The sequence below is a fragment of the Manis javanica genome, chromosome 13 (genome assembly GCF_040802235.1).
Source record: "Manis javanica isolate MJ-LG chromosome 13, MJ_LKY, whole genome shotgun sequence".
Classification (NCBI taxonomy): Eukaryota; Metazoa; Chordata; class Mammalia; order Pholidota; family Manidae; genus Manis; species Manis javanica.
In genome coordinates, this window is record NC_133168.1 from 17,765,131 (window position 1) to 17,783,023 (window position 17,893).

Consider the following 17,893-nt stretch of genomic DNA (forward strand, 5'->3'; position numbering starts at 1 on the left):
TAACATAGACAAGAATGCAAAAAAAAAACACCACCTACATAATCAAGAAGGAAAGCCTGCCATGCCTTTTGCATTATTTCATTAAAGACTTTGATGATTTTGAGGTAAATTTTTTAAAAATATACTATTCACAATGTGTAAATCAAATTGGAACTTACAGATTTAGTGAAATATATATAAATCCTTAAGGAATTTATGAACATCGTATACTCTGAGCCATGTGCAGGGGATAATTACACAATTGTTATTGAACAATGAAAGAAAATAGTCTGAAATTTTTATAATGAAGTAAAAAAATGAAGTTTACATGACTAATACTATCCGGAATAAAGTACATTTGCTGTCAACTTTAGAAGAAGGTTTTAAATTTTTCAAATGACGAACTGGCAAATATTTGAAAATAGATTGCCTTCATTTTTTGAATAACTGTACTCAAAATTCATCACTGTCCCTCTTCATAAACATTCATAAACTGCCTTAGCTGTATGTTTCTAAGAAAAAGCAAATAATGTGTTCTTAGCTCTTAAATTTTATACTGGCACTTGATGGGAATACGATAACCTATTTCAGTATCTTCATATAATATCTTGAAACTCAAAAATGACCCCCCCAATGTGTTACCCTCTATACAGATATACACATTTGCAATGATATAGAAATAGATAAACAACTGAAGTATGCAAGAAGATCCACAATGTCCCTCAGGGATGGTTCCAACTGAAAAACTCCACCCTCACTTCTAGAATATCTATAAAGGGAGTTTCTCCTAGATGGAAGGTGATACATGTGAAGTTCTTGACTCCATACTGGAATATAGAAAGTGAACAATGCTCACCATCATTGTTCCTCAACTCCCTGCCTCTGAATGCTGGTAAGGGAAATCGGGAGTGAACGTATCTGACCAGTTTAGGAAGTGGTAAGATGTGCAGAGTGGGCAGCTCTCTGACCTCCCTGGAAGTACAAATCATTGGGCTACTGTCTTACCCACTTCAGAGGTTTCTAGGTAAGGTCAAGCAATGAATGTATAGGACTACAGGATACAGAGTTCCCTGCAACCTGTCTAAAGGAAAACAGAATGACAGGAAGGAATGAGAAATGGGATGAATAGTTTAAAAAAAAAATAATTGCAGTCCTAGATTAAGAGAAAAATGAGATTATGGGACTCTCCAGTATTAATTGCAGCACCTTGTTAATTGCTTTGAACATGGATGCTCAAAGCATGTTCACAATCATGCAATCATGTTTAAAGCATGAATAAAGCATATGAATAATTTTTCTCAGCACTGAGAAATAGAAGACTAATGCAGCACTTCGGTTGAATAATAGTAATGATAGAATTCTTAACATGTTTGGGTAAGCCTGATCCATTTGAAAATGTTCAAATGTCTATTATCAAGTACATAATCTTTTTGGCTAATATCAGAATCATGACTGAAAGAGGCAGCTATCATGTAGGGAAAAACACTGGAGAAGAAATTATTAGACCCTGGATGTAGTTCTGAATCAGTCACTTTCTAGCTGTTTGGCCTTGGACAACCTACAACCTCTAATCGGGTTTTCTCCTCAGTAAAAATGCCAGCTCTGAAAATATCAGTAGCATCAGATGATAGAAAGTGTTTTGAAGAGCTTTGGAAACCAATGTGTAAAGTATTAGAATTCATCCATGTTCAAATCATTTTATCTAAATCATTCAGTATGTCTGCATCAGTCCTTCAGCTAATAATCAGGAATAAAAAAGCTACATTTTGTTGTGCCTACTGAGTGACCAGCTTTGTACTAGCACTTTACATTGATACTTTACATATATATTATTTAATCCTCAAGCAACCCTATGATGTATATATTATTAACTTCACATAAGTGGGACGAAAGCTGAGTGAGGTACAGATCACATAACGAAGGTTAGAACCCAGGCCTTCTTCATTCCAAAGCCCATATTATTTGTGTTAAACCCCAGTGACTCCAGTCATTCATTCATTATTCATTTAAAGCTGTATATTCCACAAGCATGTATTGAAAACTTCCCATATGCTAAGAAATGCATACTTAATGAATATCACTTTTACTTACCAGAATGCCTAGTAAAAATAATGCCCCAAATCTGTTGTTTTGTAGTGCAGTGCCATATATGTAAGCCCAAGCGCTCAAGTCTCTTGCCCATGTTCACATGAACAGTTAGTGGTAAGTTGAATCTCTGGAGCTCAAGTCCAGGACCTTTGACTCTAAGCTCTGGATCTTTCCATCACACGCATAGAAAAGGGGAATGGAGTGTGATAAGGTGCATGGCTCTAGCCAGACACTCACGTTTTCCTTCCTTCCTTTCCAGATGGCAGCAATTCAAAGACTTTATCAAATCCATTCTGGATGTTAAAATAAATTAAATTTGTGATCTTTATTACTTGGCCTGGTAAGAATCATCACTCATCTTGGGTAGCCGAAATAGTGGCTAAGAAGTTTGATTTCGTTTTACCCCAGAGCTGGGTGCTACAAATATATTCCTGATCCCACCTACATTAGCTGTTTTTCCAGTTCTTTGGCCACCTCCTACAGCAAAGTTCTCGTTTTAATTCTTCTAACTTAAAGGAAACCTGCTTTATTTTTAACTTGTATGTAGAACAAAGCATCTAGGAAATAATACTCTACTAGTCGGTGAAATGTAACTATTAAAGTTGAAAAATATGACTTAGCAAGTATTTACCAAGAACCTACCTTGTAGGTGGCACTGGTAGTAATGGCTAGCATTTATCTCATATGAGATGCATTATCTTATTTAAACTTCTTAACCAGCCTGTGAGGTATTATCATCCCCACAGACAGTAACCTGCCCGAGGCCACACAACTAGTAAGTGTAGAGTATGGATTTGCCCTTAGCCACTACGTTGCTGAGTTGATAGTCACAAACCAATTTCCATTTAGCAAACTGTACTGTGCATTCATTCTGTCCAATTCAAGCAACATTTATTGAGTATCTACCATGAAAAGTCATCAAATTACCTAAGATCTAATGAAAAAAGGTCAACACTTAAACAAATCATCTCAATGCAATGCAATCAATGCTGAAATAGAGGAAGCGATAGGAAACCAGTAAGGGCAGAGTAATGGAATTAGGAAGAAGAGGTGATACCTGAGCTGAGTATTGAAGACCAAGTGAGAGCTGGCCAGGAAAGGAGGAAAGAGAATATGGAGATACAGGATGTTATAGGGAGTGAATAATGGTGGGGTGGGGGAGACAGGCCAGTGATTTAATGGGGCATGTATCCAAAGAATGACACATAGTCTCAGGTGGCAGGGACGTGATACCCACAGGACAGTGAGGAATGAAGATGAGGACCAGGAGCCACATCACCAAGGGCCGTGGATGCTAAGGAGATTCACTGTTCTTGGTGCATCTCACTGCAATTTACAGAGGCCCGAGCAGATTCCTAATATTAGTCAAAAAAGGTCAGAGTTTAGCCTTTTCCCTAGTTCCACTAATTCAAAAAGATTTTTACAAAGCATTGCATACATATGTAAAAGTATCACTTCCTGCTTGGCCCAGAAGGTGGGATTGGAGGCTCCATATCCTGTTTGCTCATTAGCTGGCCACAGACTTTTCCTCTTGATGACATTAATGTCACTGTTAGAAAGAGCATTATTCACTAGGAACTGAGGGACAGCAATTAGCTCCCCAAACAGAGCAGTCATCAGTCACAAAGTGTTCCTGGTCATCACTCACCTGGGCTGGGGCAAACCCTCTGACCTCCGATGACAGGGACAGTATTGAACGCCAGCCCTGGGGGCCTCCAAGCCTCTGCCCTCCTGCCCCCTTTGTAAATAAGATGACTGCTGCTACAATTGCCTGGTTTACCCGGAGAGACACAGAAATCCTTCAGGGAACAAACAGATGAGGACTAAGGGAGAAAAGCTTTGAAAACAGTCCAAAGCAACCCATGCCTCCACCTGCCCCAAGTGTACTTATTTCATTCATATTGAAAACACAGACTGTTTTTCAGTTAGGAGTTTGAGTTTATAAAAGGAAGGAAAAAGCTGAGAACGTCTTTGAATTATGCTGTGGGGAGGGGAATAAAGTTTTAAAATATTCTGGCATTAAGCTTTTCCCAAATTAATTGCGTATTTCATGGTTTTTCTAATGATTTTTCCATACACATATTCACAAAGTTTACACAAAGGAACTTTTAAGGGAAGTGGAACTTTGCCATACAATTTGATGATAGATTTTATTACTTGCACCGATAAACCTAACAATAGTTTTTCCAGTTTGTGCCTCATTCAAATCTCTGATTATTCTAGAAAGGGACAGACCCTTTAGCCATTCAATTCAGCCTCTGATTGCTTGTCTTGTTAAATCTCAGTCTTTCAAACCTGGGTGGCTGTGAGCAATTGGTCTTACTTGGTTCGTGCAATGTAAATATTTTCAAGTATTAATCTCTTCTCACCGATTGAGGAATTAGAGATGTAAACCCTTAGAAAATGCCCTCCATTTCCTAACAGAGGAAAACCCCAATGTGTTTCACCATTATTCACTGAAATTAGGTAAATCCAAATTTCCTTTGAATGACCCAGAATAGGACATACTTACTGCAAAATGCCACCATCTCCCAGGGACAGTCTCCAGGGAGAGATGAGCAACATAGTGCATGTGGCTGTTAACAGCGAATATGAATCAACAAAGGTCTTGGCACATGCCTCCCCTTCTAGAAGCCCATCCAAGAAGATGAGGGATACATTAGCTTCTCTTAGAGCCCCAGTTTCATGCCTCTTTGGTTGAGCTTCTCAGTGCTCACAGCCTTTATGATGTCCAAGTTGAAGAAGAAAAGCAGTATTCATATTCGAGAGGAGGACTGTTGGGCAGCGTTTTCTTTAGCAACAATTCTGATAAGTCCCAAAGCATGAGAGCTCTTTGTGGTAATCGCATTATGTCCAAGCAGGAGGAAATAGGAAAAGAAATATTGATTCTGAGAAACTGATTATGAAGTAAATTCTTTAACAAGGTGGCCTCAGGAGATGCCTGCTGTAGATCAAACACTTTCATGAGGCTTTGTGTGCATGTTAACAGACCACCTGTGGTAGTTTGAAACTAGAAACAAACAATATTAAGGTTAAAATGCAGTGCCCACCAAAGGAATCAGCCTCCATGGCATCCCTTTTCTAAAGGGTGTACACCTGGCCTTCTTTAAGGCTGAAGGGTAACTAGGTCTGCTTCTAGGGGTGACTAAGCATTAACCAAGATATGACTTCTCATCCTAGATACAAAGAGGAGAATAATACCAAAACCAAGGAGTAGTCATGAACCAAGCGACTGGCAACAAGGTTCAATGTCATTATTCTCACTGCCATCATCTCTGACAGCAAATATTGCAAACAGTTTGAAGAGCAAACCCTTTCCTTTGTGTCTAGGGCTAGATATTCAGAGTGTACCCAATGGATGTCAGGCGCAGGCCAAGAGAATCTAGAAGCTTCGGTATCTTGCCAATGGGTTTCAGCCCCGGGAAAGTTCATTATGGATTTGGTGAGACCCAAAAATGACAATGGAATGTTCTTGGGGTGAAAGGGTTTATACCCAACTTTATTCCCATGGTGGCAGGTCAGTCACTGGAATCCTGTCCACCTCATAGCGAGTCTGCATGCAGCAAGCAGGTCTTTGCTTCTGGGCCTCTCTAACTCAGCAGCCATCTCAGTCTCTGTCCTTGGTGCTGCCACCACTCCAGCCTCTGCTCCCCCGCAGCCATGCAGTCCTGCAACCATGCAGCAGTGCAGAACCCTGGGTGGAGCTCTTCATATAGAGTCAATAAAAACATATTGTCACACATGTGCAGTGAGCCAGCCAACCAGGGTCAGATTAGAATCCTGGCCATATGAACTTTCATTTTCTCTACAGTAGGCAAAATCAGCTTTATTATACTTTAAACACTCAAAAATTTTGTGCTTATTTTTCATGGAATTATATGTTTATGATGGAACTCTGTAGCCATCTGCACAAATGACATCAAGGACAGAGCAGTCATCTGAAAAACGGGAGCTAAACACACTAGCTTTTGTCCAGGCATAGAAGAGCAAACAATAGGTATAAACAGCAGAAATGAGGATAACATTTATAAATGAAAATGAGTTTTTTCCAACTCTTTGGGTCTAAATGAAAATTCTGTAGGCAAATAATTAAAGTATCTGCAAAGACAGTAGATTTATAAATATAAAATAAAAGCAAATAGGTCTTTCTTGCCCAAACATATATAAACACAATAATCAATAGATTTAACATTACATAAAGCAAGAGCCTCTAAACACGGCTATATGCATGGGTCATTTGCTTTTCTCCTGTATAAAGAGAAGAAATGTTCAAGAATTGTAGGAACCTAATCAGGTTGAACCTATATTCAATTTACAAGCACTTCTCAGCTTTGAATGTGGAAACAGCCAGGCCACCTGTAGTGTTCCCATGAGAGAAGGAATCAGTTCATCCACCAGGTAGTCAATGAAAAGCAGCTTGGCAGATTCAGCTATACAGGTGTTTTAAGATAACTTGATATATTCAAACTCAAATTCATAAAAAAGATAAATGGAGAGGGAGTTATTTCTTCACAAAAATACTTTGCACCTGCAAAAGAGCTCATAAGAGAGAATGCTTTGAGTTGCTAATTTCTCTAGTGGATTTAAAATGTAACTAAATGTTCATAAATCCAATTTATAAGACTTTTCAGAAATGCTCTATTGTGGAAAGTGAGATGTTCCTATAGTTTAAAAATCTTTCAACCATCCAGTCCTCTAATTCTACATTCTTGCATAGATCTCTCTTCTGGTACCTGGAATTATTTGCTATGTATAGATATGATGAACTGAATGTGTTCGTTTCTTCAGGGCCTATGACCCCTCTGCAAATTTGAAATTGTGTTAGGGATATGGGAAGATCTCAGTCACTCACAAAAATAGTGAATGGAATAAAGGAAATAAAGTGAGTAATGAAATCCATAAGTAATCCGCAGATGTCCAAATCCTTGATAGCCAAATACAAAACATTCTGTAAAGATTTTTCCACTGATGCTAACAAGTGGGAGAGGAGGCTGATTAAAGTCTGATGCTTCTATCATTGACCTCCATCTGCTAAGAGAAGTAACCGGCGGGCAAATGGTCAGAGAGCAGGTGGCGCAAGGCCTGGGGAGCAAAGACACTGAGCAGACTTCATAATTCGCTCCTAAACAACAAGGAGAAGACCATAAACAAGGCAGAAGCAAGCGAGAGGGTACCATGCTTCCATTTAGAATGATTTTGTCTGTGTCCTCTGGGTGCTGAGAGGACCAAGCACCAGAGTGGTGCCTCGGATCCCCTCCCAAGAATGGCCATCACCAGGCTGCCCCTCGCACTGTGGCCCCTGGGGCTGCAGAGACTCCGTGAGCACTGGCAAGGATGCCAGGCCCGGGCTCAAGGCCTGACTTAGTAGCTCCATTTGATCTTGCCTATACTTCTTCCCTGCCTCACATAGGAGGCCCCAACAATCCTTCTCTTGGCCGCTGTGCAGGGCCAAGGGGCTAGAATCATGATGAATTGGATCACTTAAGTCTGTAAAGTGCAGTGTTGATGTAAAGTTTTATTTGGGAGGGTTCAGAAAATGAGATGATGCAAGTGATGTCAGGCCGACTGGACTGTGTCAGCCCGGGAGCCTGCATTAGGGCCTGATGCCCTTATTCTCTCCACCTTCCCTACCTATCTCCAGGAGTGCTGACAGCCTCAAGTTTGGAGAGTGTGTTGTTTGCAGAAAAGGAAAGTGGCAAACCTCTGCTATATGCGGAATTGCTGTGAGGATTCTTTTTAAAATATGATTCTGTCTTCTATGATCAAATTCAGTGCCACCTAGCTCTCCCCAGAGCCTCCTGTGTGTCTCAGGAACAGTCTCTGAGCACAGAATTCACATATAAAGTCAAACTCTTTGCAATGAATATAATTTTTTTCCAAAGATCATATATATGCAAAAAATTGAAGGCACTAAAAATAAAAAAACAGATGATTCCCAGTGGACTGAGAGGTATACTTGAAACTGATACTACTACTCAGTACGGATTTGAGATCTAATTTTGGGAATCAATTTTGGGAATATAGACTGAAAATTTTAACTTGTACATTTGACTTCCAAAAACAAATTGGGCCATGATTCCCAGCACTCAAATATCATGTGATGGTATTTTGGTATAATTGCTCATTGCTACATTGCCCTTGAGTTTTTAGCCAGGCAAAAGCACTGTGCAAAGTGTAAATTGTTTTACTCTTTCCTTAATGATAGTTGACGTGACTCTACCAGAACTGGACCATTTGTTTGTTTATCTCTATGTTATTAATTCAACAAACATTTGTGCAAATTGATTGCCTATGCTGGAAAAACAACTCAAAGCCCCTTGAACGTTATAGAACTTGATCATTTATAGTATATCAGTGATCTTCTGCAGTTATGATCTCTAATTCCTTTATTTTGATATCCATTACATTCTTTCCAACATGGCTATTTTTACCAAGTCCCGTGATTTATGAGATGACTTGTAAGAGTGTTAGGATAGAGCAGTATAGGTGATACAAGACTTTCCACTAAGAAACATTATTGATTCTGTTCATTTTACACCATACAGGACTAGTTCACAAGGCAGGGAAGGGGGGATGGTGGATGTTGATCCCACAGATGAGGGGAATGAAAAGTTGCTAGGGTAAGAGAAGCTGTGATTTCTCCAATTAGAAATGAATTCAGATTGGCAAGATCCTTTATTAGGCAAGATCCTTATGACATATTTAACTTATCATTTATATCTTAGTGTAAATGTTTTAAAATAACAGCTCCAATTATATATACTTTTTAAATAAGCACTTTTATTTCACTTACTATGTGCTGGACACTATTCTACATGTTTCCTAAATCAGTATTAGCTGACCTCATAATAAGAGCATAAATCTGCAATACTTAGAAAAGTTCTTCCCCAGTTTTTTGTAAAATACAACCTGCATAGAAAGTCATATTCGTATATGACACTCACGTAAACTGCTGAATCTGCTAGTGGCTGGAAACCACAGCCCTGACCCACCCCAGCCCCCTTAGGACTGTAGAAAGCAATAGTTGAAGCTTAAAAACACACCTGTAACCTATTTCTGGCACATTTGCTGGGGGCATCTGACTTAAGGAGGCTGAGATTTATTTTGGCAGTTATATAGAGTAGGGAATTTTGGAGCATGAAATACTTGGAGGAAGTTGGAAAGCTTTGAACAACTAGAGGGTATCAGGAAGTCTTGGATTCTTTTAATCTGTCTGAATATGAAACGAGAGGGTTTTTCTTCATCAGTTGCTAAGGTGGCAGTAGTCAGATTTAAAAGCCACATGGTTCTGGTACTTAGGGAGGAAAGCCTGTACCTATGATATACTACATAAAACCTCAGTTTTAAATAACATATGTCTACTCTGCAGATTCTGATCTATTGTCAGTGTCCCCTTCAGATCAGACAGCAGGTCTCTGGTAATCCTCCTGGGCACTTGATCTCACTGGTGAGAAGGCTGCAAGACTGCTCCCACCCACCTAAGCCTAATGCCTTTTAAGCTTTCAGAGTTCCATCAATGAATAAGTGCTTATTTCTGCACTGGGAATTTCAATTTCTAAATAAACATTATAGTAACATTGTTTCCAAATAAAGATGGCTGAAACATGATTTTGATGGACTACAATGTGAGAATCCTGTATGCTTTTAAAGTTAGTAATAATGCTATTGTTCATATTATAATATTTTCTTCTATTTGAAAATTATTTTCCAATAATTTATTAGTTTCACTCAGTTGAATGCATCGGCCCTTTGATCTCCATGGTTCTTACTGTAGGTACATTCTTCTATTTCCCAGAAATAACTGCTGTTAAGTCAGAATCTTTTGTTTCTGTTTTAACTTACATAATTCTTCTCACCAAGAAGCCAGAAGTCATTCACAAATTGTTTTTTAAAAAACCTGTCAGACAATAGCCATTACCTGCCATTTACAGATGTAGATACTGCCATTTACAAATATAGATACTAGAATCATATGAGAATTCCTCTGCTTTATGGTCATGTACAAACACATAGTAGTTCTAGCCACTATAATAACCTCTTTAAATAATGCAGAGATGGGAGGTGGGGGAGTGAGTGGAGACTAGCTGGAAGAGAAACAGTCCAAAGGAATTCTTCCAAATAAAACCAGTGCATTGAAAATGCCTCAATCTCACTGCAAGCATATCTGAACTTGCAGAATAACTGAAGTTAAGTGCAAAGTTTATATATAGAAGTTTCTCCACTTGTGGCAGGTTAGACTGCAAAAAGCTGATACATCCTTTTGTCCATAAATCAGAGGCTTAAAAGCAGTTAAATTTTGGAAGCTCAGCTGATTAAGAGTAGATATTCTAAAATCAGAGTGCCTGGCTTCAAACCCCAGCTCTACCACTTTGTGACCTTGGGCAAGTTGCCTAACCTCTCTCTACTTCCAGTTTTCTCCTTTTGTAACATTTTGAATGTTCGTAAGAAACTATACATAAAGGAGAATGAGGCAACCATTGGAAGCTTAAAAACTAACCATTCTGATATTTCCTTATTATCCTCAACATCTGTCCCCCAAATAACCAGTTTACTGTAATAAAAAATTTGTTGAGACAGGTGACTTCTACCTTGACAACACCCACTTGTGTCATGGGATATTTCTTAGCTCTGTGGCAACCAGCCCCTACCCTGCTGCCCCCAACATGGTCTAACCTGTAAAGCATTTAGAGGAAGTTTTCCCATGGACATCTATAGGAAACTTATGTATGTGGAAGCACTAGCCTAGCAGTAAGCCAATTACATCATCAAGTAGTTAGGGTCAGGTGAGGATTCTGGCCATAGGAACTTCCCTATTTTTTCCTCAAGCTAATTATCTAAATTATCCAAAATAAAGCTTCTTATTTTCTACAAAGCCTTAATTATAACTTTACGAAATCTTAACTTCTATCTACTTACATCTCACTAACACTTACCAGAAATACTTGATAATCTTTCACTCATCTTTCACTTTGGTCTAACCTTGGTCAATTACCAACAGGGGGAACCTTGGACCTATGGAAACCTCCACTCCTCAAGGCAAAGTGTCACTGGGGCACTTTCATCATCACTTAGTTATAGATCAAACTCCAGGAATGCTAGTGAATTCACACTGAAATATTAGGGATCCCAAAGTGGTTCCAGTATTCTGGCCACACACACAAAGACTTTCCATCTGTCAGTTACTTACTTGTTCTTCATCTAAAGAAAAGGTCAGTGTCTCCACTTGGGCATTTACTTTAGGACCACATTCAGATGCTGCCAAACAGGGATTAATGCCAAACAGCCATTTAAACCCTGGATTCAAAATGATAAAATGATGGACAGCCCAATCCACCCCTCTACCTCCAACCACCCATCAAAATGCCAGCTGTGTCCAGTGCAGAACACTAAGAGACACCCTCTTATATTTGATATCAAGCATTTTCTTCCATTACAGAGATGTAAAAGTATAAAAAACTACTACACCCTTACTGGCAGAATACATATTTTCTCCTTCTCCCCCTTCTCCCCACCCAATGCTGGTCACTAAATGTTGCATACGGTGACCCTTAAGAAAGAGAGATGTATTCTTGGCTTCCAAATGCATTTCTGGCATCCAAATGCATTCCTCCTTGTGCTTTATAGATAGCAGTTATGTCTAGTTAAAAACAGTTCTATTAATGCTATTTTATAGGCACAACATGGGTTGACCTGGTTACCTAATGACCATATATAACAAGATGTCTATAGGAAAACTTCCTCTAAATGCTAAACCACCACCTTACAAACAAATGTTAGGGACAAAAATTACCTCTAGACTAGATTTAGCCTCAAAGATGCTGTGATTATCTGAACTGTTGCTTAAACTTCCAGTGAGTCAGCAGCCTGACTTTCCTTTGAGGCAGGCAGTATCAGGGATAGGCCAAGAACACACCAGCAGTCTGTCTCTCAACAAGCTGTGATAGAATTGTTCATTTGCTCTGGTCTGACCTGGATCTGTGGTACTCTGAGGCAGGCGAATCATCGCATTGCTCGGAGTGAATTTATTAAATATCTCTTAAACATATATTAAGATAAAGGTTGAGGATTACTCAGGAGAAAGGTCTAAAGGGAGGTCAAAAGTACTGTCCCAGTTTGTATGCTCAATCACAAAACTAAAAGCCTTGCAATTAACTGAATTTACTTTCTTTAGAAGGTACTTTATGACCAACCACTTAGTTACTTTAAGTAGCATAACAGTGGCCAGTGGCAAGAGCCAAAGGATGTACTCTTGGCAAAGTCAGCCCATGTGTATAATTGGCCCTTCCTCCTGGTCTTGGGTACGTCCCTGTCTTTGGGCCTTTGGGTAATTATGGAGCCCCCTGCTGGAGGCAACAGGCCCATATTCCATTTCCCTAAGGGTGGTGGAGATGGGAAATCAAACAGACTATAATTAGTTATTAATTTCTTTCTGAAGATTTTACCAAGACTCAATTTAAAAAACAAGGTCTTTTAAACCTAAATTAGTCTTCAGAAAATCCCATGAAAAGCTGAAGGCACAGTAAGAGTACCTGGATCCAAGTAATTTTCAATGGCCCCATTCCAAGTGCTGTTAGGGTGTTTCAGTACAATGGAGAGCTCCCTCTTCTCAACGCAAAAAAATAGAAGCCAAATGCCGTGATTCTCAAACTTTAGCTTGCATCAGAGTCAGCTGGACTATTTACTAAAGTACAGATTGCTGGTCCCCATTCACAGAATTTTCAATTCAGCTGGTTTGGTATAGAATCTCAGAAGCGGCATTTAGAACAAGTTCCCATGTGATACTGATTAAGACTGCATTTTCTCTACCTCCTCTTGATATTTTAGCATTTCTCTGCCTCCTTTTAATATTTGTCTCCTTCTTTAAGATGTAAGTCTCTTGAGGGAAGGAACTAAATATGTTTTGTTCATTACAATAACCCTAGTGCAGGAAAAAATGGAAGTTCCTATGTCCAGGATCCTTACCTGTGTCTAAACTACTTGATGTAACTGGCCTGCTGCTAGGCTACTGCTACCACACTTGTAGGCAATGAGCTATTATGGACTGAGTCACTATATAAAGAGCTCTGCCCAGTGATCTGGGTGGAGGTAGAGATGGACGAGGATTACAGACCAGCAGACTGCAGGATGTAGATATAATTCTAGTGCTCAACCTACCACTGTGAGAATAAAGCCAGGTACCTTTTGCCCCAAGAACATTCCATTGTCATTTCTCGGTCTCACCGAATCCATAGTGAACTTTCCCAGGGCTGAAACCCTCAGGCAAGACACCTGGTTACTTACAGTGTCTCAAATATCTGTTAGCTGAATAAATACTGTGATATTTGTTACTTTCCTGTTTGCTTCCATCCCTCTCAAAATCTCTCTCTTAATAAGAATAGTAGCTAAAATAACAAGGGCTGATGTTCATTAAGTGCTTAAAACATACTAAAAATTGTGCCATGTTGACATGCATAATCTCTTTTAATTATCACAACCGTCTTCTGAAGATTTGATATTATTTCTCCCTACCTTTCGTAACTAAAAAAACAGAGATATGGAGAGATTAAGTAATTTGAGACAGGTCTTATTAGTAGTAATTGCAGATCCAATATTTAACCCAGGAAGTCTGATTCCAGGTTCCTAACCACTGTATCCCTGTACTTTCCTCATACCTCCCTGTAAAAATCACCATTTGCTGTTTATGATCTGCTCCTGCCTTCTTCTTTACCCATTCCTTTACCTCCACACCCAATGGCCCAGACATATAATGCTGTTTCACCATGCATTTTTGACTTTTAATGGTTTTCCCTATTTATGGGTTCTGGAAAAACTCAACTTTCAAGACTCAACTCAAACATCTCTAACTCTACAAAGCTTTTTCTGATGGCTCTGGATAGAGTCATATCACTGGGTGAAGCTCTTTATATAGTGACTCAAGCCAGTGGATAGGCTTGACCACTCCCTCTTATATACCCTATATATAGAGTATATGGCCAGGATCCTCACCTGACCCTAATCTACTTGCCCACTATGTGCATGCAGTGATATAATTTGCCTACTGCATAGGCACATGCTTACACACATGTTGGCAATGAGCCATTATTGTCAGTGTTACTATATAAAGAATTGCTCCCCAGTGCTCTGCCTGGAGGTGAAGAGGTGCAGCTGGTGGAGATGGCTTGCAGACTTGTCAGATTTGGATGGGGTTCTAGCACTCGATCAGCCACCATGAACAAAGCTTGGTATAAGACCTTTTACCCTCGATGTGCCATTGTTGTTACTTGGTGTCAGCAAATCCAGAGTGAACTTGCCCAGAGCTGGAAACCTCCAAACAACACCCTGATTGTAACCTAGTCTTTGACAACATTTTATTGCTATTTTTGTGCTACTCTGGTCTGCCCTAGAATATGAGCTCTAAAAGGTCAGGGACTGCATCTTAACTGGGTTTGGTATCTTCAGAACTTAATATAGATTTTCATAGTGCATATTAATAAATATTGCATAAAATTCCCTCATTCTCAAAATATTTATTATTATTGTATGAAATAAAAACATCTATTTCTGATGTATAACCTCTCATCATACTAATACTTATCCTTTTAAGCATTTACAAATTTTAATCTTTATGATTTCATTTCCAGAAATTCTGTTTAATTCTTTCAAAAATAGTCTCAAATTTATTATGTTCAAGACTTGGATTAGCTAGTTGTCATTTGTTTTTATGTCTTGACTCTCCTTCATGGTGATTCATTTCCTCGTGTGGTTTCTAATTTTTTAATTTGTGAAACTCGTCTTCTGCAGAGCCTATGTTTCCCTGGAGATCCTGATTGCTCTTAATGTGGAAGAAAAAAATAAAACATTTTTGAGGCCCTTTCGGATGTGTTTTCACTGGGGATTTTAAGCCATTTGATAGTCTAAAATCAGCTTCTAATGCTAATTTCATGGTTTAAGTTCTCTGTACCACCCTGGTAGATTAAATTCAACTCTACACCAACATTTGGCACAACCCATATGTGGCTTTAAATTTCTCATGAGCAACACTTTACCCTTTCCCTGGGGCAATAGACAAATAGTATGCTTTATCTTTGTTTTTCTGAGGTGATAGGGAAACTTTTTCTAAATTTCTGACAAACAGAGCAGCTATTTTAAGACTCCAAGCTCAATGCACAGAGTTCTTTTTCAGTCCCAGGCTCACACAGATCCAAGACCATGTCTCTGTTCCTCAACCTCTGGATGCCAGGTTTATTGCTGATCTGAAACCCACTTGGGAAAGTGGTATCAGTTCCTACTCATTGCTCTGGTTTTGATTTCTCAGTTTTCCCCACTTGGGATTTCCTTTGCATTTCTTGAATGAACATATGTATTAAATGATTGCCAGAGAAACATTTTTCTAGCATGTGAATTAGCATCCTTGTCTTTAGTCTTCCATGTTGTTGAAAGTTCCACTTTAGATTTTTAGGGTATTTTCATATGCTTTTTCATGTGATCCACCTAAGAAATTTCAAGAAAGATTAGTCATGTCGCAGGTCCTCTTGCATTAGGTAACTCTGTAGATTAAAGTAGTTTAAGAGACTTACCTGAGGGCTCATGGGTTGTAAGTTGCCTTGCCAGTTTGAAAACTCAGGTCTTCTACTTTTAGTCTAATGCAGTGTAAGCTGAGGCCCGAGGAACCAGTCAACACCTGGTGAAGGCAAGGATGGTGTCTTGCCAATGGGTTTCAGCCCCAGGCAAGTTTGCTATAGATTCAATGTGACCAAGGAAATTGACAGCAAAACATTCTTGGAGTGAAAGAGTTACACCCAACTTTATTTTCAGGTGGCAGGTCAGTCACTAAAATCCTATTTACTCAGAGCGAGTCTGCATGCAGCAAGCTGGTCTCTGTCTCTGGGCCCCTCTGTCTGCACAGCCGTCCTCTGGGCCTCTCTGCACAGTCGTCCAGCACAACTGTCCTCTGGGGCTCTCTGCACAGCCATCCTCTGGGACTCTGTCCTCAGCGCTGCCACCACTCCAGCCTCTGCTCTGCTCTCCTGCAGCCTTGCAGCCCTGCCACCGTGCTGCACCCAGGGCACTGGGCAGAACTCTTTATATAGAGTCAACAGCCATGTATGACCTACAGGTGTGAAATGAGCTAGTCATCCAGGGCCAGGTGAGAATCCTGGCCACAGGAACTCTCATTTATCCACAGATGGCCTTTTGGCAGGTAGTCCTAAAAACACCAACTTGCTCTTTTGTGGGCTGAACACTGGGTTTATTCCCTTGGACCCTGTCTTGCTCCACTCCTCCCTCCCATAGCTCCATCCTTTCTCCTTAGTATTTAAAGGAATATTGACCACTCTAAAATACACTAAGTGATCTTCTCCACTAAGCTGCCCTCTAAGCCATCTCTCAAGCCTCAGGAATTTACCCAAAGCTGCCTTTGTCCATAAGAATCACTCTCCCTTGCCTAATTGCAGTGAGGAAGCCCATCTCCACACTACATCTTTCTGCCTCATCTCCATCCTTTTGCGCTCATACATCATTCCCCACACATGCAGTGAATGGGGGAAATTAGGAAGATAAGACAAATTTAAACTGCAAGAAAATGACTTAAAGACCTGTGGGTCTATGAAGAATTCTATGTCTGTCACAGAAATTCTGTCTTTGTCAACCCATATTATTATACTGTAGGCTTTCCACAGGGTGAAAACTATCCCTAAATGCAGGTGCTGAGACCTTTGGGTCCCATGTAAAAATAACAAAGCCCGCATATGGAAGACAATCACGTCACCCCCTTGGAACTGGCCCCTTCCAATTTACCCAGCCAAGGGGCCATAGGTACCCTTAAAAAGTAAGAGTGAAGCTCTTATCAGAGAGTTCACATGGCTCACCTACCTCCCTCTACTCAAATATTTTTTCTCACTTTTGGAAATGATTTGAATTGAACCCTCTTAATTCCTGTAATGTTTGGCTTTGCATCAAACATTTAGCTGTTTTTCTCTTAGACCTGTTAGACTCTCTTAGATTTGGTGAGTTGCTTCCAATTGTTTTCTTTGGTCCTGACTATCCCTTTGAGAAAACGTTCTGGAAACATTTTTTATCACCTTGAAGAATTCAAGTGAGAATAAGAAACACTCTGTCAGCTGGACCTCAAATGACTCCCTCTCCAACTTCCACATAGGAAGGGAGATCAAACCGTTTTAATCCTTAACACCAATGCAATACTCATGGAGTAGATAGTGCAGATGTATATATAAATCCTACACTAAATGTTTTATAACACATCCTGAATAAACTAAGAGCAAATGTCAGATCCTCACACTACATGGAAGGAAATTTTGCACGGCCAAAAAGCCCTCCTAAAGCCAATCAAAAGTCTTGCAAGCTTCAGATTTCATTACAAGCAGAGAAAAAAGAAAATATTTACAAATGAAAATCAGAAAGCTAGGCGCCCCTGAGTATTACTTTGAAAACATCTTGTTAATTAGCCTTTGTTGTTCCTTACCTTGGGTCAGTGTATGCAAGGGCAACCTATGTAGAAGCACTTGTTTTTCTCGAATTGCTCATTGCTGATAAAAGATGTCTGTGCCAAAATGGAATGTTTAAGATTATTTTCTTTTTGAAGATGACACTTGTCACAGCATGATTGCCAGCAACAAGGGAGAGTTAATGCAAAGAGTTTAATATTACCACGTCTGAGATGTATTCCATTAGTGTCACAGTGTGTTGGGTTAAATACATTCTTCAAGCATGTTATGTCTCTATTGTCCCTTCATGCTTATGGGCTGCTGCACCAAAAAGAATAAAAGGGTTACCTAGCTGTGACCTGAAGAAATGTTAGGTAGGAAGCTATTCTTTTAACTTATTATCA